Source organism: Myotis brandtii, unplaced genomic scaffold (genome assembly GCF_000412655.1).
Source record: "Myotis brandtii unplaced genomic scaffold, ASM41265v1 scaffold34, whole genome shotgun sequence".
NCBI classification, from domain to species: Eukaryota; Metazoa; Chordata; class Mammalia; order Chiroptera; family Vespertilionidae; genus Myotis; species Myotis brandtii.
Window position 1 is genome coordinate 4258342 of NW_005363098.1, and position 24453 is coordinate 4282794.

The window sequence follows — 24453 nt, forward strand, 5'->3', positions numbered from 1 at the left end:
GAGGATTTATTATTTTAATAGTGTTTCTTTAAAGAGGTATGGTCTCATTTTATAGCCAAAATTTCATTTAAAAAAATCTAATGATTTCTTTCTCTATTCAAATCATTTCAAAGTGTATTATTTAAAACAAGATAGGTAGCTAGGGCGTGTAGGACCTTTGTTTTCAGTAAAGATAGCCAGATCTTTAAGCTCATTTTGAAAGAGAAAAGTTGTAGTTGTAATTTTTTCTGTGGAGTTATTTTCCTAGTGTGCTTACAATGTCTCTAGTAATGTTATTCTGTATTCATTCCCCTTTTTCCCCCTTAAGAACTTTCTATGGAATTTGACTTTATTTTTCTGTTGTTCGTTTTTAAGCAAAATTAGTTTTCCTTAACTTTTAGAAGGTGGCAGGGTAGCTTTTCTATCTTCCCAGAGCTTGCTCTTGCTTTTTGGTTGTGTGAGTGTGTGTGTGAGACAGAGAGTTTGTGTGTGAGTGGGTGTGTGTAAATGTGTAAGTTTGTGTATAGGGGTGTGTGAGAGTGTGTGTAAGTTTGTGTTTGTGAGAATGTGTGTGAATGTGAATTTGTGTGAGTGTGTGGGAGAGTGTGTATTGAATGTGTGTGTGTATGAGTATGAGTTTGTGTGAGAGTGTGAGTGTGTGTGTGTGTGAGAGAGAGTTTATGTGTGAGTGGGTGTGTGAGGGTGTGTGTAAGTTTGTGTTTGTGAGAATGTATGTGAATGTGAGTTTGAGAGTGTGTATGTGAATGTGTGTGTGAGTGTGTGTGCGTGGGTGTGTGGGTGAGAGTGTGTGAGTGTATGTGTGTGAGTGTGTGACTGTGTGTGTGTGTGACTGTGAGTGTGTGTGTGTGTGAGTGTGAGTGTGTGACTGTGTGTGTGTGTGCATGTGTGTGTGTGAGAGAGTAACTTGCCTTCTGAGATTCCCAGCTCTCCTTCCTCCACCACTTTTATCTGGACCTTCTCTTCCCTTGTCTGCTGTGCACATCCTGCTCTGTTTTGACTGCAGTTTCTCCTTGGTGTGGAGTTGTGTGCCGGGAGGAGGCCCTGGCTGGACTGCTTTGGGAGTTCAGGGGAGTCAGACTGAGCTTTCCATGCACTCCTGGCACCTTTGCCCATGATTGGACAGGACAAACCCTGCCAGCTTCAGCTGCTCCTCTCCAACTGTCCCAGCACGCTTCCCAGTGAGCCGTGGTCACTTTGGCTTCTCCTGCTCAGCAACCTGTTGCACGCCACGTGCCTCTCTGTCTTCTGCACAGACACCGAGTCCTATGTGAGTGTGTGAGTGTGTGTGAGGCCTGTGGCTGCTGGTGGTTTGCTCTTCCTTGTAGTTGGAGCTTGTGGGGATGGCTCACTCCAGTTGCTTGTAAAGGTTGTCGGCGGATGTTTGGTTTGGCTACTGCGTTGCTCTTTCTGTTTGCATGAGGGAATTTGTTGGGATCTAAAAACCGTGGGTCACCACTTCCAACTTTCCAGAATCCCCTCAGACCAAGCATGTCAATCTCTCAGCCCGTGGGACGGATGCGGCCCACGTGAATATTTTAGCAGCCTATGGCCACGTCATTAGTCTTGTACTGACTTATTTGGTGTGCGCAACAAGAACCTATTGCCACGTTATTAGTCTTGGACTGACTTGTTTGGTGTGCGCAACAGGAAATATTTCACTTTTGGAGAACAAGAAAAATAGGTTTGTTTGCGTTACACTTACTAATTTGTGCAGTTATTCAGTGTCTGGTAAGTTAATGATCAAGAAAAAATATTAATTTTTTACTTAAATGTCCTATAATTTTATGTTAACGATTACTCATTTATTTCAGCCCTTGGTATTCAGCATGTCTCTATCGAAATAAACCTACGTTTCTATGAAAATTGAAGCTTTTGTTTTTTTGCGGCCCACAGAAACTTACTCATAAACCTTGTTTACTTGGCCCGTGTTAGCCTTTGAGTTTGACATGCTTGCCTCAGGCCATTTTGCTGACAGTGACATTTACTTGCCTTTCACCTTGCAGTTTGCTTTGAACTGGATTCATGTGGATAGTCCAGACTCAGGCTGAGGTTGATAATTGTATCGGGCTCAATCGTTACTTCAAATCATGTGGCTTCTTCATCACTCTGGTTCATTGGAGCTGAAGGCTAGGGGCGCTCTGGGTTCTTTCAAATCACATCTGGCATCAGCCGTCCTCAAGGCCAGTGACTCAGCAGGTCCACTGAGGCCTCGGCCCAGGAGCTGAGCTACACCAGGTCCAGCACGGTGCATCTTTCCCGGCCCTTTGCATGTGTTGCTGATAGATGCCCCCTTACTGAGGACTGACACCAGCATGCTTTCTGAATGCTTCAGGACCTCCCCTCTAATCCAGTGCCAAATGGCTAGGGCCCCATGGGCCAGGGACGCTGTATAAATTCACAGGCCCCCAAACAGGAATAACTTGGGTCTGAACTCACCGGCTCTGATTACATTGTCCCCTGCAGTCACTCCCCTCACAGGCATCACCAAGTGCCAACTCTGTACAGGCACACTGTGCTGGATGCTAAGAACGTAAAGATAAATGTGATAGGACCTCTCCCCTCCAGGGATAGGGGCGAATGACACACAAATATTTATTGTGATGCAGGGAAATAATTGCTAGAGTAGAAATACAGATTACAGGTCGTGCTATGGGGAGGTGCAGAGAAAGATGCAACTAACTGCCAATAGCTATTTCTATGTCAGCAAATAAAACTGCACGTGTTCTGTGACCTCACATATAAAGTGTGTCTGGCACAGGTGGGAATGGAATACACAATTACAAAAATAATCTTTGCATTAGTGGAAGAATAATGGGTGTTTTTTTTCCCTGTCAAAATTTCTTTTATTTTTGTTTTCAATGATGATATTGTTTTATATATCATAAATGTGTACATATCCATATATACATACATATATATACATACACACACATGCGCATATCTGACCCTAGCTATTGTCCTGATGCACTGTCACAAGTGTTGATAAGCAAATCTCTTGGCTCTGATGGGAGACACGTAGAGGGTTTCATCCTGCGGGATTTTCAATGTGTCACCATCGTTACGATTTTCTACAGAGAAAAGGGGTGACTAGGAAGATGGTGGTGGCATAAGTCCCAGACAGAGTCGTTCTGAAGCAGATTCTAAAGAAGGGAAATGCCAAGTAGGCGTTTCCAGCATCATAAGGAAACTTTCAGCATGCGTGGCGGGTGGCAGCTTTGCTGATGGACAGATGTGGAGACACCGGGAATGGCCCGAATGTGGAGCAGCAGCAGCAGGCACTCACAGGCCCTTCACAGCAAGGAAGTGGGGGGTGGGGGCAATGTGGCTACCCCAGAAGTCCCCCAGGCCCCGCTGCGCCAGGCTGGGGGAGTGTGGGGAATTAAACCAGTGGAAGTGAAGGTGTGCTTAGAGAAAATGGCCCTTTGGCAGTCATGCACAGAATAAGAGTCTGAGCTATGTAAGAAAGGGAAGGACAACACTTGGACCGAATTTTGGAAGATTTCAGCCAGGGCGCCAGAGGATATGTCCACTCGGGCTGCTGTAGTGCCCCCAGGAGTTCCCTAGAGCCCAGCTCCTACCTTCCAGCACCGGGTCCCATTCCCAGCTATTTGGGGCGGTGTCATCCGACAGCTGAGCGGTGTCAGGAGCTGCAGAATAACGAAGCAGGAGACTCCCCTCCCTGCCCAGTTGCACTCATCTCAGCACCACAGACGAAAGTCCGGAAGCCTCCTGAGTTGGCCCTCTGAACACAGCTGCTCCTGGCTATGTCCCCAGCCCCGCCCTGAATGCCCAGGTGACGGGCAGGGTTTACGGGAGACCGCTACACAGAGCGTGGTGTCCACTTGGCACCAAACTTGTCAAATTACAGACAATGAATTGCTATGTGTCTGAAAGCGGGATTTTCCTAAATCAAATTCTATTTCATAAGTCTTGGGGGAGCTCTACATTCTTTTCAAAACCGTTTCAACAGGAGAAAGGAGAAAGGGAAGGTGTCAAGGGGATGGTTTCCTCCCATCACTGTATCAAACTTTAGGATTTTTTTTCATATGTTCAACGGCAGAGTATAGACAGCTGCCTGGCGGGTGTTCACTTCCGTCTCCGTTACTGGGAGTGCACATCTCAGGAGTGATGGCGTCAAGGTGCTGAGTGGGAGGGCGAGGAGGAGGACAAGCCCTGAACTGAGGGCATTCTCGAAGCAGCCACAGCCTCTCGAGGGAGGGGGAGCTGCTCCCCAGGTTTCGGGGGTCCAGCCTTGGATTCCACAGACCTGCAGCACCTGCTCCGAACAACCCACATCCACTTATAGGCAAGACGTTCCTGACCGCAAGCATCTCGGGTCCAAGCGTTCCTGGGAAACGAGGCTGCTGTCGGTGGAAAGGAATAAAGCGCCAAACCATCTCATTAGCATCAGCATCTTTATCATCGCCCTCCGACCTGCTTTCTGATTTTATTTCATTCCTCACTCTGGCCATGATCGTGTGCAGCCCTTATCTGAACAAGGACACCCTGCGGCCCGGCCTGTGGGCTCTGGTTGGAGGCTGGCGGCTTATCTAAAATGACAGGAGCTTCTATAACGCCGAGAGCTAAGTGCCTCTTTTTCTTTTAAACAAAAGCCTTCGGTAGCAGAAACGCTCATTTCTCATTTTCTACGGCACATGATCTATATGCACCTCTCCCAGGTTCTAAGGATTACCATCCTGTGGTGGTTGCCTTGACAGTGAAATGTTACGTGTGTCACAAAGTGTCCTGGGTGAACGACATGAAAGCGGATACATAAAAACCTGAGCACGCAGAATGGAGAGAATTGTGGGACAGATATATATCTTCAGTACCGAGTCTTCCTCTTCCCCGTGAAAGGACTTATCAAAAACCTTTCCCAGCAGGTCCCGCTGTACTTGTATGATAAGAAAGAGCACGCAGGGGCTCGGCTATCAGGCCCCCTGAGCTCCAGTCTGGCTTTGCCATTTACATCCACTGGGATCCGGGGTGAGCTAAGCGCTTTGTGCAAAACTTCCGCCTTTGTGCCTGGAGCCTGCTGCGTGGAGCTGCGGCAATGGTTCCAGGTGACAAAGCAGGGAGACAGAATTAGCCCAGCGCGCCTTGCCGAGCAGCACTCAGCAAATGTTAGGTGTTATTAGCATATTTAACTATCGAGTTTCTCCTCACTCTTTGGGAATATTATCTATTACACAGAATATTATCTACAGCACGTTAGTCCTCTGCCTATGTTGAGTCCGTTGCCGAATTTTACAAACCAGTGAATGCAAACATAAGCCCTATGAACCGGGACCTTCCAGCGAACAGGATGGCTCACTTACAAGAGCCAGCTCCCTGATCTCGGTTGTATTCAGGAAAGTGACTGTGAGTAGCTGTTGCTGTACCGTAATGAGGCTAAATGGAAGGTTTCTGACTCCAACTTTCAATTATAGTCTAGAGGAGGATTTAGTAATGGAATCGAAGGCAATCAGAGATCAGCCAGGGGAAAACGTGCACTTAGATTTTCCGGCGTTCCAGTTGCTCTGAGGGAGGGGCTGGCTCATTGATTCAGCGTGTTTACTAAAGGCCCACGTGGGACAGGTGCTGGGGTTGAGCGGTGAGCACAGACACCACCCTGTCCACATGGAGCTTGGCGTCGAGCACCGAGAAGATAGACAATAGACAGATGACTGTGCATTCCACTTTGGGTAAGGCTATGAATTAAAACCACAGGCACATTTACACACTGTCAAGAAAGTCTTGGGTAGACTTTTGTAAATTAAATGTGTAGAGAAACTTGCAATATAGAATACTTAAAATATAAAGATCATAATCATTTTGTCAGTTTTGTTAAGGAACAATTTACATGTAGTGAAATTCACTGATCTTTAATTGTACAGTTCAGTGAATGTTGACAAATGTCTAGAGTCATGTCACCACCACCGCAACCATGATACAGCACATATCACCTCACAAAGTCACCTTGTGTCCTTTTACAGTCAGTCCCTTCCCCCCACTCCCATCCCTACCCCTGGGACCACTGATCTACTTCCTGTTAGGATAGTTTTGCATTTTCTAGAATTCCCTATACATTAAATCACACAGTATATAGTCCTTTGTGTTTGTTGGAGGAGGTCATCGAGAGGATGTGACCACTGGTGGAACCAGGAGCTGGACCGAGGCAATTATGGGGCTCCTCACCCTCGCCCTGTCCTTGGAACGTGAGCCTGCTTGCCTCCCCAGCTAGAAGCTGCCGCAGGGAGGTGGCCTTGAGACCATCTGGATGGTCTACATGACTGAGCCCAGTTAAGGCCTGTACATAAACTTTTTAAAAAATATATTTTTATTGATTTCAGAGAAGAGAGGAGAGGGAGAGAGAGATAGAAACATCAATGATGAGAGAATCATTGATTGGCTGCCTTCTGCACGCCCCTCACTGGGGATCGAGCCCAAAACCGGGGCACGTGCCCTTGACTGGAATTGAACCCGGGACCTTTCAGTCCACAGGCCGACACTCTATCCACTGAGCCAAACCAGCTAGGGCTATACATAAACTTTTAAGATTCTGGTGGACAGGTGCAGAGATTTTATCCTGTGGCCACCCAAGACAAGTCTCCTAAGTAAGTTCTCCTGCTGGTAAACCTGCCACCTATCAATCTGGAGTGGTCTGCCTCTTTCTTTGATCTCTCCTTGCCCACCTCCAATGGGGTCCTGGAGTGCTGTCGGGGTTTCAAACCACAGTGTTTGAATTCTTTCACTTAGCGCCATGCTTAGATTTCTCCATGTTTGTGAGCATGTCAGGAACCTGTTCCTTTTTATTGACAAGTGCTATTCCACTGAATGGATATACCCAAGTTGTTTTATTAATTCAGCAGTTGATGGACATTTGCATTCTTTCTGGGTTTTTGCTATTATGAATAAAGTATATACATGTAAAGTATATATTCACCTATAAGTCTTTACATAGACATATCTTTTCATTTCTTTTGGGAATGGAATGGCTGGGTCATATGGTATGGTGAGCAGAATTCTAAGAATGACGCCAACAACTCTCAGCCTTGTACAATCCCCTCCCCTTTGACTGAAGGGTGAGATATCACTCCCAGGATTGTTACCTTAGTGAAAAGGGAGATTATCGGATAGGGCCTCATCTAACCACATGAGCCCTTTAAAAGGCAGTAGTATAAGGGGAAGTCAGGGAGATGGGAGCACAGGAGGGTTCAGTGGGTCCTTCCTTTCTGCTTGAAGATGGAGGGCCCCCAAGGAGGACTGTGGGTCGCCTTAAGGAGCTGAGAGATGCCCCCAGCTGACAATCAGCAAGGAAAGTCTCACCCAGAGATTAATTATCATCATACTATAAAGCATACAGTAAAATCTTAATTCAAATATGCCACTGATTTTTAACTTTTAATAACTCAGATATGAAATGTACAACCCTATATAATAAAAGGGTAATATGCAAATCAACAGAACGGTGGAATGACCAGTGGCTATGATGCACACTGACCACCAGGGGGCAGATGCTCAACACAGGAGCTGCCCCCTGGTGGTCAGTGCGCTCGCACAGGGGGAGAACCGCTTGGCGGAAAGCCCTGAGCCTGGCTCATGGCTGGCAAGTGCAGCGGTGGTGGCAGGAGCTTCTCCCCCCTCCACAGCAGCGCTAAGGAAGTCAGACTCACGGCTGTCAGTCAGACATCCCCCGAGGGCTCCCGGACTGTGAGAGGGGGCAGGCTGGGCTGAGGGACCCCCCCCCCCCCCAGTGCATGAATATTGTGCACTGGGCCTCTAATTTAAAATAAGAAGAAACCAATATAGGACGTGTGTGTACAGTCCTGTTATGCCTTGCACAAAGTTTGTTAATTTGTTTCACTTTAGTCTTTAGTTCCTATTCATGGCTTGATGAATATAAAATGCCACACCCAAATATAAGAAGATGGCATATGGATATTTAAATTTTTAAAATATATGGATAGTCTCATCCATTCTTTTTTGTTCCCCACCCAACCCTTCACCTGAAATAATGAGTTTAATTTTCGTAACCTTGTGTGCATCCTAGTCTGATGGTGCAAGGTTGCATTCCAGACAGTTCTGGGGTTTCTGTGCAGGAAGAAGACCCTGCACGGTCAAATATTCTTCCTGGGGTCTCCCCTCTGCTCCACACATCTTCAGAGGCCTCTCCTCACTCCTACCCGGGAGCTAGTTAGTGCTCAGTCTGTGCAAAACAACTTTTAAATAGTATCCTAAGCAGAGTAGAGAAAGGTGGATATGCTGAAGGGAATGATGGAATTCATTCTAAAATCATGTATGAATTATCTTGGGGGAAGCGACGAGGTACCCCGGGATCTGTGTAGTGCACTTATCCTCACCCACGGACAGACTAGACGCGGCTCTGCCTCCATTCCCAGATATCTCCTCCCTCTTATTGCTGTCCTACCACCCTCGAGAATCTCTGAATCTGTGATTTAAAACAGGCTTCCACTGACATCCTTCCCTGGACCGGGGAATGCTAGGCCGCAGTTGTCAGGGTAACAGCGTTGGGGAAGGGAGGACCGGCTCTCCGGAGTTTCCACGGAAACCACTCCCAGCAGAGGCAGGTGCGCGGGCTCCGCGGCGCAGGGACTAGCCCTGCGGCAGGCAGGGCCCCAGAGGCCGCGGGCGTGGCCGGCCAGCTGCTGTGCGCCCTGCCTCCCTGGTATGCACTGTATTTTTTTAGAAAGCACTTTCACTTGCAAAACAGACCACTAATTCCTTCCGGCTTGATAAAATCCAGCCACTCTCTAGGAGCTGTGCGCACTTTGGAGATGGTCCAGGTCGCGGAAGATCTGCCAACGAGCCCCCCAGACAGTAAGGTTCTGTTGGCCCGAGTGCTCCGGAGAGGCGGGGGCGTTGGTGGGCGAGGGGAGCCGTTCCCTGAGCTTCCGCGCTCTGCATAGTGCCCGGGCATCCCGCCCCTGCCCGCAGTCCAGCAGAGGCAGGACTAAGGTCCGCGGCGCTCCTTTAAGGCCAGTAAATCCCCTTGACAGTTGAGACGCAGGTTCGGGAGGTTGGCGGGAAGCGCACTCGCCTCTGGTGTCGTAAATACCGCTGAGAAGAGGATCAGGTCGCGCTCCGCGCGGACAGGAAGCATCTGGGGTTCCTGGAGAATTCCTAGGTCAAGGCTGGCATTTGAACCTTGCCTGGTCGGTCCCGGCACAGTCACTGCAGCGGCGGCAGCGCTGGGGCCGAGGTAGGGTGCCTGCGGTTGAACGTGGTGGGGGATCTTAGCCCCCCGGTTGTGTCATCCTTGTGTCTCTTTATGGGGAGGAGGGGCTGTCTGTCTGACACAGTTATTAAACCTGGCAGCTGCGCGGGCGCCCGGGGAGCGTTTTGGGTGAGCTTGCAGGAGAGGCGTGCGCTCACGGCCTGCTGCTCCCTGCCTGGCTCACAGCTCTCTCTCTCGCTACTCACCTGGCGCGGGAGTGCGCGCACCTCCAGGACACAATTGGAAACGTGAGTAGCCGCGGCTCCGCGCTGCTGGCCGGCGGCTGGGCTCCTAGGGCGTCCGGCCAGCCGGGTGGCGGGGATGCAAAGGCGGCGCGAGGAGAGGCCGGGCGCGGGGGTGGGGATCTGGCAGCGGGTGACCTTGCCACACGCGTCGCCGAGTCTAGAGGTGGCACCCGCTGGCGCGACCAGGAGGGGACAACTCTGCAGGACGGGATTTGAGCGCCCTTCTCTAGCGCATGGCTGGGGCTCGGGTCCCGGGTTTCAGGGACGGATGCACAAAGAATCTTGGGCCTAGGCAGCCCGTGTGGCTCTGCCCGGCCCCAGCCCCTCGGGTCCTTTTTGAGAAAGGGGAGAAGCTGCATTTTATGGCTGGGGTGAAACAATGAGGTTAGGCCTTGTTTTCCCGCCCGCCCAGGGGGACCTTTGTGCGCGGTGGCCAGTTCTGCAGGGACCTGGGCGTGGCTGCGGGAGCGCCACGCGCCTCGCCTCTGTGCTCCTTTGGGATCTCAGAGCCTTTGGGATTTAGAGTCTGGAGCTCACGCCTTCCTTTCCCCTCCTCACATATTGTGTTCTAACAGGGCAGACATTTTTATGGAGACCCGACATAGAAAGGTCCTCAATTCTCTCCTTTCTCCCCAAAGCATGAGGGTGTGGTTTTTCCCTACGGATTGCTACAGGGGATCTTGAAGTTTAATGTTTTTATATTTTATTTCTGGACTAGATTTTCAGTTTTTCAGAGCTCGCATCATGTAAGGGTCTTTCCAGGGTGTATGTATTTGTGGAAAAAGCTTGGCTTTTCCCTAGGGGTTCCAAGGAGCGTTGAACAGCGGATGCCTTGTTCAGTGTTTCGTGTGCATTTCCATGTCCATCTGGTGCAGCCCCGAGTGTGCGATATGGAGACGCTGTCTGTGCTCCTGCCAGATCTAAAGCCTGACTCCTGCCTTCTCTGAGGCTTCACCTTCAGTAAGGGGCCGGCCAGAGCCAGGACTCAGGTGAAATTGGGTGTGTGGGCCATCAACTATGGGCCAGCTGTTTAAGCTTTCCAGGCCTCAGTTTTGTAATCTGTAAAGTGGGTAGAGCAAAGCGATCTCTAATAGAGATGGGCTAAGATTTGTGCTAGTCTTCCAATTCCATCTTCCACTAAACAGCATTTCTGTTATAACCTGACAGTTGAGAATTGGCTTGATGAGTGCCAAGTAGGAAAGAGAAAAAACTGCAAAATGGGAAAACTTTAAATAACAACCCCCGAAAAAGTTATCAAATTAGCTTAGAAATTGCCCCCAAACTGGCTAACCTATTGGTTGTAAATTGATTTATAAGTTAAAGAACTTGCCCAGCTGACGTGGCTCAGTGGTTGAGCATTGACCTATGAACCAGGAGGTCATAGTTCGATTCTCGGTCAGGGCACGTGCCGGGGGTGTGGGCTCGATCCCCAGTGGGGGGACATGCAGGAGACAGCAGATCAATGATTCTTTCTCATCATTGATGTTTCTCATCAATGATTCTTTTTCTCACTCTCCCTTCCTCTCTGAAATCAATAAAAAAATTTTTTTAAAAAAAGAACTAAAACTATTATGACTATGCATATAACCCTATTGATTTTACATATCAGTATGGCCCTGGGGAAAGGTTGATGTCCCTCTAACTAGAAAAGGAGGCTTGATATTTGTGCTTTAATTTTGCCCCAAATCTTGGTTTTCCATCATGGAGTGTGGTTTTTTGGGTTTTTGCAAATGAGTTCCTTATTAACTAAAACTAGATAATGATAAGGCTAAAAAAAAAAAAAAGAAGAAGAAGAAGAAGAAGAAGAAGAAGAAGAAAGCCAGAAAGAAAAAGAAAGCATTGTGAAAAGAAATTAATGTGATTTTGAGATATTAAGTATAACATGATAGAACCAGATATAAATACCTCTACTGGATTCTACTCTAATAAACTAATGGGTGGAGTATTGTTTCTAATTTTGTCCATTGTACTTTAAAAAGAAAGTGGAGAAACTGAAGGAGGGGATCAGAATGGAGGGCCCAAAATAACTTAATGAAACAGAAAGAAGAGAAGCAAAAAAAAAAAAAAAAAAAAAAAAAAAAAAAAAAAAAAAAAAAAAAAAGACACCCTGAGGCTGTGTGATGTGCTGAGAAGAATGGAATAGGAGAAAACCAGAATTTTGATAGGATATAATAAAAAACTTCAAAGATGGTGAAAGAGTGACATGAGCCACTGAGGAGCTTTGTGAAGAGAATAATTTATCGTCTGTCCTTCGTGGTCTAGCCTAAGCCATTCCTAAACCTAACATTAGAATCACCTGAGAACTATAAAACCCTTCTGAGTCCTGGGTCTCTCCCCAGGCCCAGATTCTGACTCACCTGGTCTGAGCACAGGTGTGGATATTTTGTTGGAGCTCCCTAGGTGAAACACTAGGTAGAGAAACACTGGTCTTACCTGAGAGTCAAAGTCTGAGGCTGCAGAGGCCAGCAGGGAGCAGGCAACAAGGAGGGCCCAGGGCTGATGGGAAGTTACCTGCAGAGGGCAGCTGTGATCCACACCTGGATGTCAGCCAACTTTACCAGATCTGCTTTATCAAGGTTAGCAATTAATTAGGAGTAAAACATTTAAAAGTATACTAGAGGCCTGGTGCACAAAATTTATGCATGGGGGAGGGTGTCCCTCAGCCCAGCCTGCACCCTCTCCAATCTGGGACCCCTTGAGGAATGTTCCACCAGGATCGGGCCTAAATGGGCAGTTGGACATCCCTTTCACAATCCAGGACTGCTGACTCCCAACCACTCTCCTGCCTGCCTGCCTGCCTGCCTGATTGCCCCCTAACCACTCCCCTGCCAGCCTGGTCACCCCTAACTATCCTTCCCTGCCAGCCTGGTCACCCCTAACTATCCTCCCCTGCCAGCCTGGTCCCCCGCAACTGCCCTCCCCTGCAGGCCTGGCCCCTCCCCCAACTGCCCTCCCCTGCTGGCCTGGTCACCCCCAACTGCCCTCCCCTGCTGGCCTGGTCACCCACAACTGCCCTCCCCTGCTGGCCTGGTCACTCACAACTGCCCTCCACTGCCGGCCATCTTGTGTGTTGGAGTGATGGTCAATTTGCATATTACCTCTTTATTATATAGGCTTGTGTAATCCTAATCCGGGCGGCTCAGTTAGTTGGAGCATCATCCCATATCCCATATACTGAAAGGTCACCAGATTGGTTCCCATTCAGGGCACATACCCAGGTTGTGGGTTCCATCCTCAACCGATCAATGTTTCTCTCTCTGCCTCTCCCCTTCCTCTCTCTAAAAATCAATGGAATAGATAGATAGATATAGATATAGATATAGATACTCTGTATATATAGTGCTTGCCAAACAAAACACACCTGTGGAAGGTGGCCCACAGGACTGGACTTTTCCTTCTCTGTGGAGGAGGAGCAGGGCTGAGCTACCGGTTCTTCCTGGGCCATTGAGTTCTGTGTTGTTGTTTAATGCTTTCTGTTTAACTTAAATATTCCTTTGCCTCCTTCTTTCTGAAGGCTCATGTCTTTCTGGCTGAGTGTGTACCCTTTGATAGCTCTCTCTGGATTATTTGAATGAGAAAAATTCTCTAGTTCCCTAACCTTCCCCTGCAAGTTAAGGAGGGTGGCCACTAGAGATTGGGATAGTAACCATGGACCCCCGAGGTAGGAGGTGACCACACCTGCCCTCTCCCCCATAGGGAGCACTCAGCGCTCTCTCTGCTGGTGTGCTAGAGAAGGGTGAATGGGGCCTGCCAGGCTTGATCCTTCGATGGAACGATGGAACGATGGAACACCTGGGAACTGCCCTGGAGCTCCCTTCTGGTGCCTTGTGAGTTGGGGAAGAGGGGACCACGAATTGTCCAGGCAGGCAAGCAGCACCAATGCTGAAGCATGATTTCAAAAGTTCCCAGTTCCCATATCTTTAATCTTCCTCTAGTCTTCCCTAAGCTCCATGAGCAAAGAGGAGGCATTCAACACCACTTTCCATGGTTAAGAACTTGTTTGCTAGACGTAGAAAAATTCAGGAGACCTAAAACTGTGATGGCTGGGTCCTCCCTGCCTCTCCTCTGGGTTAGGGCTGCTGTTGTTTTGTTTGGATGTTGGGGACAGGCCCAGTAACAGGAAGGCAAAGCACCTGCTTCTCTCTGGCTGCTAATCCCACTGTAGAGCTAAGACCAGGGTAGTACCTCCCTCCTTCCCGGTGATGAGGCAGGGAGACCCGTGCAGGCGGCCCCAGAGACCCGTGCAGGCCCGGTGGCAGGACTCACTCAGAGATGAGCACTTACCCCAGGGTGCTGAGCAGAGGCCAGCTTTGTCCAAAGCAGCTCTGTTAAGCAGGGTGGCACTGTGCATCACTGCAGTCAGCATCCCACAGCACTGCCCGCTTTCACTTCCCATGGGCTCGGGGTAAGCTAGCAGAGCCAGTGACTAAACCGATGCCAGGTTCCCCTCTACTGTGATGGAAACGCTCCCAGCGCCATGGCTATGTGCCTTCTATCCTTTCGCCAGCCCCTCGGTTCTCCAAGTTGAAAAAGCAGCATCTGTAATCCAAACATGTTACTATCGATGAGACAGGAAGGAGAGTTTGAAGTTAGAATGTGGAAACAGTCCAGGGCAGCGGTTCTCAACCTGTGGGTCGCGACCCCTTTGGGTGTCGAACGACCCTTTCACAGGGGTCGCCTAAGACCATCGGAAAACACATATATAATTACATATTGTTTTTGTGATTAATCACTATGCTTTAGTTATGTTCAATTTGTAACAATGAAATTGGAGGTCACCACAACATGAGGAACTGTATTAAAGGGTCGTGGCATTAGGAAGGTTGAGAACCACTGGTCCAGGGGAAAAGGGAAGGAAATAGAGATTCAGGTATTTGGCTGGAAATGTGTTTCTTGGAGAGGTAAACGCCACCCCAGCCTGAATATGAAGCTGCCAAGGCCTTAGGCTGCAGCAGAGACCCTCCACCCTGGCATAATCTTCTCCTTTTTGAATCCTCACCTGAGGATATTTTCTCCGTTGATTTTCAGACAGAGTGGAAGGGAGGGTGGGGCAGGGGAGAGAGAGAAACATCAACACGAGAGAGACACATCGATTGGTTACCTCCCGCATGCTCCCCTACCAGGGCGGGGTATCAAACCTGCATCTGAGGTACATGCCCTTAATGGGGAATTGAACCCGAGACCCTCCAGTCCGTGGGCTGACACTCTAACCACTGAGTCAAACCAGCCAGGGCCACCCTGGCATAATCTTTTCTCTCCTAATGACTGCATGGAAACAGTGGTAGATTCTTTTACTGAAATCCTAGATGAATACTCTCTATCCCATCAGACTGTGCCACCAGCTGGGGGCCGGCTTTGGAGGACCAGGATGGAAGGTGGGTGCTTCAAGGCCTGTCTGAGGGTCTGACTCACTTCAGACAACTCTACAGGCTGTGGCCCTGGAATGGCTTTTATGCATGACTCCTCCTACTCCATCCTCCAGGCAGTGATGGGACCAACATACATACAGAGTGTCCTTGGGAATCAGCCTTACCTGATGTTTGTCTTTCTTCCTGCCATAGTCCAGGCTGGTTGTTAAGTATGTCAAGTCCCTTGCCCCAGTGCCCGGAACATCAAGTTCTGCCCATTTCTGGCTTCATAATGACAGGTTGCCTGTGGAGAGTCCTGGTCAATGGGCTGTCTACCAGGGTTTACACAAACAACTTGTGTTTTTCCTGAAGGTATTATGCCCAGTTGCCTCACCATTCTAGAATCTTCCTGTTGGCTCTTTCTGGCAAATTTACTCTTAAGAGAACTCTAGTTAAGTGTGTCCAGGGACAGAGAGAGAAGGCAATCCATTCTTTTGAACTTCTTCATGGTGGTGGAAGCAAAAGTAAGAGGAAATCTGATACTGTTGTCTAAAATGCAGCTGTATATTCATGACTATTCAATCCATCTCTGTCCTGCATAATCAAAGATTCTTGTTATATGAGATTAATGAGAATATTAGTAAAGCGCAAACACAACAATTCCACTGGAAATTTTCTTTTATTTTAAAGTAGATTGTTCTCATCATCAAACCAAACAGTAAGTTATCCTTCTAATGTATAGTTAGATACAGTGGGCAACAAAAATGCAGAAAGTTTTAAATTAAATCTATTAAATAATTACTGTTTCTCCCACTGAGCATAAAGAAGAAAGTGTATGATCATTTAAAAAAGACCAGCTCATGCCCTACTGGTGTGGCTCAGTGGTTGAGCGTTAACCTATGAACTAGGAAATCACAGTTTGGTTCTCTCTCATCATTGATGTTTCTCTCTCTCTCTCTCTCTCTCTCTCTCTCTCTCTCTCTCTCCCTTCCTCTCTGAAATCAATAAAATATATATTTAAGATAAATAAAATAAATTAAGACCAGCTCTTGCCATCATGGTTAGAAGAAAGCTTTACACACACAGAGAAACTAAGATTATAACAAAGGAAGCGTTAGGTGGAGGGCTGGACTGACTGATCCAAAGCTGAAACAAGTGGCACGTAGTCTGTTCTGTGTCCAGGCTGGGAGGGGGACACTGGTGTTTGCGGTGTAATCAGGGTCCTCCATGGCGGCTCCAGGCTTTGAGGAATGGTCTAGAACTGGAAAGGTAAGCAGAGAAGGTGGAGGCATTTTTCAACTAAAGGCAAACAGCTTAAGCAGTGGCTCAAAAGGCATGGATTTGGCAACTCACTTTGGTGATTAATGGGGAGAAAGAAGACAGGCCTTCTTCCTGGAGTCAGCAGACTGGGATTTGTATCCTAAAGGTGTGTGAGCAATCTGCTTAACACGCAGAGTCTCTGTTTCCTCATCTGTCAGTGGGGGCAACCATTGCATTATTTTAAGGAATATAGAGAATGGATGTAGAGGGCCCAGCATGGTTCATGGCACACAGGTGATTGACCTGTGATGAACATTGTTAGCCAGACAAAGACCTAAGATGAGACTCTACCCAACTTCAATATCAGAATGAGGACATAGAACTTGCTCAAACGTGGGATGAATATTGTTAGCCAGACAAAGACCAACTTCAATATCAGAATGAGGACATAGAACTTGCTCCCAAGACAATATGGAATCTTTAGGAAATGAAAGCTTTCTTGTACCACTTATCCAAAAAGCTCACTGAATTTTTACATATTCCTGTGTGACCATTTGAATCTCTGCTTGGATTTTTCTTCTTCTTTTTTTTGGAGGGTGGATTGGGGAGGGGGGCTTGGAGTGTTGCAATATAATTCAAACTTTAACACTTGAACAAGTTAATCAGAATTTAAATCCACTCCTCAAAATCTATTAGACGACTGGCTCCCAAGACAGTTTGTCCATAAACTGTGTGGTCCATGGTCAGCACCACACTGCCTCCAGCCTTTCCGGACAACTGATAGTAGCTGTGAGTCTAATGATGTAATAAGCCGTGACAGCCCGTTACTTCTGTGACAGATGAACTTGGTGAAAATTCAAAACTCAAAAATTTTTATTAATGTTAGTATGCGATCACCTAATTTCCACTTTATTTCCAGTATATTCCTCTTCTTGAACATGTCCCAACAACCCTTTATTTTTTGCTATTTTAAGTGAAAACTACAACTTTACTATGCTTTGGTTTGGCAATGAGTACTATGTTTCCATTGTTATATTTCGATGTTACAACTTTCTAGAACAGTTTAGTGCAATTTTTAGAATATGAGTCAGTTGCGATCTTCACGCTGTGGTTTTGACACATCTTTTTTATGACCCTTTTGCGTGAACATTTTCTCCCCTCTCTCCTCTTCCCTCCTTTCTTAATTTCTTTGTTAAATGTAATCACTGAGCTGAGTAAGCCGTGTTATCTGACACTCCCCCCTTGCCAAGGTTCCAGGAATAAGCATTTCTGAGATAAGCCAGCAAAACTCACTGAGCTCATTAACTTCCCCAAAGGTAAACAAAGCAGTTTTATATTCGGATTTTTAGAGGGTGGTTGTTTTCCAGGCTTTATTTTTTAAGGGTATAGGGAGATTTGGAGGCTAGCTCTCTGCCTCACAAACAATAAGACCTTCCATCTTCTGTTCTTTCATTCACATTTATGTTTGGAAGGAGGGAGAGGGGGACCAGGCACGATCCTCTTGCCAATGTGAATTATCTCGTTACTGGCCAGATGCTTGAGTCATCTATTTATGGCCCATTCTCTAGTATTCTGAGTAACAAAGATTTTGTTGTACTTGGAACTAAACTAGGTCCTTTGTTCTAAAAGCTCAACCCGGAATTTTGAAATGATGACTGTACTCTTTCCTTTATACAGAAAGACTTTGCAGGCACATGTCTATAACCAACCCCTACTGCTTATACTAGCGCAGAGATGGATCAGAGATCCGCCAGCGCTCCATGTTAAAAAGCCACCTCCGACGACTGCCCATGTGTCCCATGTGGCAGGCACTGTCCTCGGCGCTGTGCCGGCATGATCCCATGCAGTCCTAACAGGGAGCCTGTGACAAGGTATTGTTGACCTCCTTTTTAGAGGTATGAAAACCAGAGCTCAGAGAGGTTGACTAAATCTCCCAAGGTCACCCACGGCGAAGAAGATGGCACAGGAGTTGACTCCGACCTGCCTGACTTCAAAGCCATTGCTCTTTCCAGGATATTCTCCACATTACATTGTGCACAGCAGGATCCCTTGGAATATTCTGTTCCCCAGTTTGAGTTTCATTAGAGTTCCCTCATTAGTGAGTGGTTTATGCTCAAAGAAGCCTCACAGACAAGGCCATATGCTTGTAAGTTTTTTTTTTTTGTATCATCTACAGGTAGTTCTCACAAGCCAACCACTAGAAGGCAGGTCAAACAAATTTCCTAGATGACTGAATAGTGGGTGGTATTCCAAGCTGGTAAAGACCCACACAAAAGGGTAGGTAAATAGGGTTGCTCCAGGGACCACAAGCCAATAAAGGCACTGTGTCCTCTACAGATGACATTATTAGGGAGTGGAAATTTGTAGTATTTCCCTGGAACCTTCCACCCACTGGGGGGGAAAAAAACAGATAATGCGAGACTGGAAAAACCATGTGCTTAAGTAAACTTGGTCAGGCTTTAACCATGAATAAGCCCAATGAAGCCTCAAACTCCCTAATGAAATGCATATGCACATTCTCTCTCTGTGGGGCCAACCTACTCTCAGGAGAAACTATTTGTTGTTTGCATAATTGCCAAATCCCTAAATCCTTCAGGGTATGGACTGTAGTTTTAACTCTTTATCCTGGCACTTAGTTTATTGCTTGGCATATAGCCTGCATTAAAAAACATTAGTGTGAATAAATGTATTAGTCAATGTTCTCCAGAGAAACAGGACCAATGAGATATTTGTTTGTTTGTTTATTGTAAAGAATTGGCTCACACGATTATGGAGGTTGGCAACAATCTCACCAGCCTCTCATATATCCTTCCTGAGATTTCCTTGATATATCTATACTACTACTTATTAATCAATTTAGGTATTATCTATTGACTCTCAGTCACAGTAGATGAGATTTTAGCTTCCTCATCTACACTCAATTTTCTCTCTTTCCTTCCCTGCAACTTATAGCACAGCATATGCACATTCTCTCTCTGTGGGGCCAACCTACTCTCAGGAGAAACTATTTGTTGTTTGCATAATTGCCAAATCCCTAAATCCTTCAGGGTATGGACTGTAGTGTTAACTCTTTATCCTGGCACTTAGTTTATTGGTTGGCATATAGCCTGCATTAAAAAATATTAGTGTGAATAAATGTATTAGTCAGTGTTCTCCAGAGAAACAGGACCAATGAGATATTTGTTTGTTTGTTTATTGTAAAGAATTGGCTCACACGATTATGGAGGTTGGCAACAATCTCACCAGCCTCTCATATATCCTTCCTGAGATTTCCTTGATATATCTATACTACTACTTATTAATCAATTTAGGTATTATCTATTGACTCTCAGTCACAGTAGATGAGATTTTAGCTTCCTCATCTACACTCAATTTTCTCTCTTTCCTTCCCTGCAACTTATAGCACAAGTCTTGGCTAAATCACTATATAGGTTATTAAAACCACATAAATATTGTCAATGCTGAGCCAAATAGTTTATTACAATTACGTTTCCTTTTATAAACTACATTGTGTTTTACCTAGGGAACAACAACTTCATTTTTTGCATTAGGTTTTCTAGAGGACTATTGTTTTGTTTTTCAAATGCTGCAGCAGATATGTCCCATGATAATTGATCTTTTTTTTTTTTCATGGCCTTGGTACCACTCCAATTTGGACTGTTTTTCCTCACCTTTACTGTGCTTTTGTTTTGAGACTTGTTTCTGTCATTCCCACTCTCCTGTTTTAGGTTTATATTCTCTTTTCTTGGACCTCAAAGTCTTTTATTTTGTCCTTTCTTGACTTGATTCTGTTTTTCTGAAATATATCTCCACTGGTTTCTTAAGAAAGAGTACATACAAGGTAATTTTTGAGTCTTTGGATATATGCAGTGTCTTTATTCTGCCTACATCATAGTTTGGCTGAGCATAGAATCCCCAGGTGAAAATCAATTTTTCTCAGAATTTTGAAGGCTGCTGCACTGCCCTCTAGTCTCTACTATTGCCAGTCTCTACTTCGTCATCCCCTTTGTCCATTTCCTTCCATGTCAACTGTTTTTGTCTTCCTATATATCCTGATTTGCTATGAGTTGAGTATTGTTGTTTTCATGAACTATTTTGATCATTTGGCCTTTTTAACATGGAAACTCATGCCTTTGGTTTCTGAGAAGATGCCTCTATTTTCATTTTGTTAATTTCTCCCCTTTTATTTTCCTCTGTCTTTTTCTTCTGGAACTCCAGTTAGTTAAACATTACACCACTTTAATTGATTTTCTAATGTTATTATCTTTTCTGGTATTGAGATCTTTTGTTCTAAAATTTTTAATTTCTAAGGTGTCATCCCCATTCTTTTATTTTTTTTTAATATCCTGTCATTTCATGGATTCAATATCTTCTTTTTTTTTCCTCTGAAGATAGTGGATTTTTAAAAACCTTTCTTCTGTTTTTTTTTCTCTGAAGATAGTGGATTTTTAAAAACCTTTCTTCTGTTGCCTGTATTGTTTCTATGGCCTCTTAGTTTCTTGTTGGTTTGTTTCAGACTTTCTCTTTTTTCAAATGTTTGGTGACCTTGACAGTCCACACATACTTAAGAGTGAGCGCTAAACCTTGATTGCAGTCTTTATGTGATTAGTGGGGTTTGGCAGTTGGTGGATGTCCTTGAAGAATGAGCTGTCAGTGAGCCAGGTGTTTCTCGGGGAGACCTCAGAAATCAGTGTTGGGAAGATTTTTCTTTAGTGGGAACATTTAGTTTCTTCTAAGACTAAGAAGTCTCCTAAGAATACTTCTGCTTTGGGTGATAAAATTGGTTTCTACCATTCCAGGAGCATGAAAGGAAACAGGATCTAGATTGCCTACATTCAGTGTACAGTATAATGTATGCAGACTTCACCTTAGCCTCCAGCTTTCAGTCTGGTGTGCTTCTGCCCCGCAGGAGTCTGTCTGGTGACCTCAGATTGAATGTCTCCTCTTCAGTAGAGGCTATTAGTATCTTTAACTTTTTACCTAGTCACAGAGCTGGGTGTGTGTGGTAGAATCAGCTACATGGTAATAGCAAGAATTTGGACTCTGCAGCCAGACTGTTTGGGTTCAAATCTTTTTTCAAAAAATATATTTTTATTGATTTCAGAGAAGATGGGAGAGGGGGAAAGAGATAGAAACATCAATGAAGAGAGAGAATCATTGATTGGCTGCCTCCTGCATGCTCCCTACTGGGGATCAAGTCCAAAACCTGGCATGTGCCCTGACCAGGAATCAAATCGTGACCTCCTGGTTCATAGGTCAACTCTCAACCACTGAGCCACACCAACCGGGCAAGGGTTCAAATCTTGGCTCCACTAGGTACTGAGTTATCTGACCTCAGTCAAGTTCCCTAAGCCCTGCAGTTGATGACTCCATGCTAAGGTGAACAGTAAATGCCCAGTGAGGAAAAGAGAACATTTGGCTTTTTATTTCTGTTTAACCTGGGCTATTTTGTATTTTTAAAGTGCTTTCTTTTATAACACACAACCAAAACTATGAAAGCACAAAAGAATACAACTTCACACATGATCTTTCTCCAGAGATGGTATGGTGTTTCCCATTGAAGTAATCCATTGTTCTCAGATTTTGACAATAAGAAGAGGGGGCAGGAATCGCTAAACAAATAGGCCATTGAAAATATGTACCATGACCTAAGGATGATGCAATGGCACATCGCAATGTGGAAAGAAGTCCTGAATGAAAATTTTGTTACAAAAGGACCAAAGCTATGCAACAAAATGAGAAAGAACAATGTTTGTGTAGAAGTGCTATTCAGTTTTTATATTTGACTTTATCCTTGAAGTCTTTATTTGTTTTCAGTTCACTGCCATGCTTAGAATTAGCATGGATATTTCTCAGCTCTTGAATTCCCTTTGCCTCTGGGATAAGTAAAAGATTGTGGGGTGCAGAGAACCCATCATCTTTCACAGTGAGAAAGGAATAGGAGAAGGAACTGCCTGGAGAAAAGTGCAGGGGAGGAGGGGTGCAGACACACTGTGGTCAAACCTTCACAAACAACACAATTTAGGGAAAGGGAGACAGGCCCGAGGTTCTGTCCCCAAAGGGGCCCAGGTTTGCCAGGGCTGTAGAAAGTGGTTCTAAAACCTTCCACCCAGAATTTCTCTCCTGCAGATTGTCTAGCTCAGAAGCAGATAAAATGACAAAATATGCAAGCGATTGAATAATACAGAGTATACCAGTAAAGCATACTTTCCAAGGCTCATTTGCCAATTTCCTTCTCATTTACTTAAATTCTTGATTTATCTATCGTGATTTTTAAAAAAACAGGGGAAAATATAACCAGCTACACATATGTAAGAAAACATTTTAAATAGGAAACATTGGCAAAGGTATATGTATAAGGATGGCTTTTTTTTTCTTTTTGCATTTGTTTATAATATTACTTTACCTGCATTAGGGGATTGATTAAATAAAGCAAGCTACATCCATAAACAGCATACTTTGCAACCACAGACCCCAAAATGGGCTTATAGAACTAAATATTTCCATAAGGAGAGTTATCCATGATGTGTTATTGGTAGGAAGGTAAAATAAATTACAAATTACCACACATTATGTTGTTTTAATAAACAGTTAATATTATGTTTGTTAAGAAAACCATCTGGCATAATGCTAAGTTGTTAAGCAATCATTTTTGCATGGTAGGTAATAAATGATAATTGAGTTTCCATAAACAGTGTTCATTGCTTTTGAAACTAGAAAAAAATGCATATAGCTCTAATGTGTCTGAAAGGAGGCAGTGGAAAGCATGGAGTTAGAAGAAAATGATCTTAATAATGCACATGATTGATTGAGATTAAAACTGTAGATACACTGTCTTTGAAATACCTCAAAATGTTAACTTTCTATTTTCTCAAATGAAACCAATTGAATAGGCTTAAAAATGTAAAATCTTTCTTAAATTAGAAAGTATAGTAACAAATAGTGGTTGATTTAATTGCATTGTTTAGAAGTCTTTAAAATACATTCTCAAAGGGTTAATGGTTTTTCAGCTCTAATCTAGCACTTATTTAAAATTTCTTAAAAGATATTCATTTGATGTAAATTGTGTAGTAGTGGAGGGACTTGTTCTGTTCAAGAAATCAATCGATACTGAAGAGCAGAGAGACTGGGATTTATGACACAGCAGGGGTCAATATATCAGGCAGATTCTAAAGGAAATGTATCGTGTGACTGGCAGGCCTCAGAAAACACGGACTCCCACACCACACTTTAATGTACAGATTGAATGGATCTTGTTTGCTTTATTTAATTAAACTTATACTTGTTATCTGGGAGACAAGAGTCTTAGGCATCAGATTATCCAAAGAAAAACTGTATAATATATCCTGCTTATTACATTCTACCCTGGTATGTGAATTTTGGTTTAATTATACTTGATTATTCAAGGTAGCATTTTCCCCCTGTCAATTTTCTGGTGTAATACAAGTTTTATAAATGTATACAAATTTATGTGTGTATGTGTAAGGTATATATGAGTATATATGTAGATATAGGACATTTTACTCAAAAAGGTATTCCTAAACCATAGCATTTATAAGGATTCTCATATTGATGAGGCTCCCTGTGATCCTTTGCCGTAACTTTGACAAAAAAGCACGACTTTGTGAAATACTTCTCCAGCCTTCCAGATAGTCTGTAATTGGAATGCACTTGAATTTTTGATTTCTGAATGTCTGTGCGTGGCATCTGTCCACGCCTGACTGGGTGCACATGTGAGCCATGCACATTTCCCCCTGGAGCGCAGTACTTTGTATCTCTCCACAGTGGCATCCACACAGTCAAGCACATTCTAGCTTCATCTCCCTCTAGAAACAGATGTGCACTGTGTGACTGGCTGTCCATGGAAGCATCAGTAGCACCTGCAGCTGGGATGAGGATGGCACATTTCAGTCCACTGCATAGTAAAATACATGCTGAAGTGAATGGCCTGATGGTGGGGGCTAGCAGTGCTAGCCTTTTAATTAAAGAAGGAGGAGAGAGAGGAGGAGGGAAGGAGGAGAAGGAGGAGGAGGAGGAGACGTGGGAGGAGGAGGCAAAACAAGACAAGGTATAATCAAGTCTGGTGATAAAGTAACTTTCATTTCAAGTAAAACATTCAAATTAATCTACATTAATACATTAGTCACCATCCCTATTACCACCATTTAGGAGAAACAAGAGTATAGACAGTCCACAATTTACGATGATTTGACTTAATGACTTTTCGACTTTCTGATGGTGCACAAGCGATATGCATTCAGTAGAAAACATACTCTGAATTTTGACCTTTTCCCAGCTAGTGATATGTGGTACAATACTCTCTCACAATGCTGGACAGCGGCAGCAAGCCTCAGCACCCAGTCAGCCTCTTAATCACCAGAGT

The 24453-nt window shown here is 45.0% G+C and overlaps 1 protein-coding gene across 5 annotated transcripts in view; it reads left to right on the top strand.

Annotated features, from left to right (window-relative positions):
• Positions 1–8625: 8625 nt before the first annotated feature.
• Positions 8626–24453, top strand: part of TRIM2 (tripartite motif containing 2) — a 129955-nt gene continuing 114127 nt past the window's right edge. For 2 of the 5 annotated variants that reach the window (XM_005871431.2, XM_005871434.2), the window contains exon 1: positions 8868–9202. The gene's annotated coding sequence lies outside the window, so the exon portion shown is untranslated. Of the gene's footprint in view, positions 8821–8867; positions 9203–9364; positions 9466–24453 lie in introns of those variants that run through there. The other 3 variants (XM_005871435.2, XM_005871436.2, XM_005871433.2) reach the window with 3 other exon arrangements.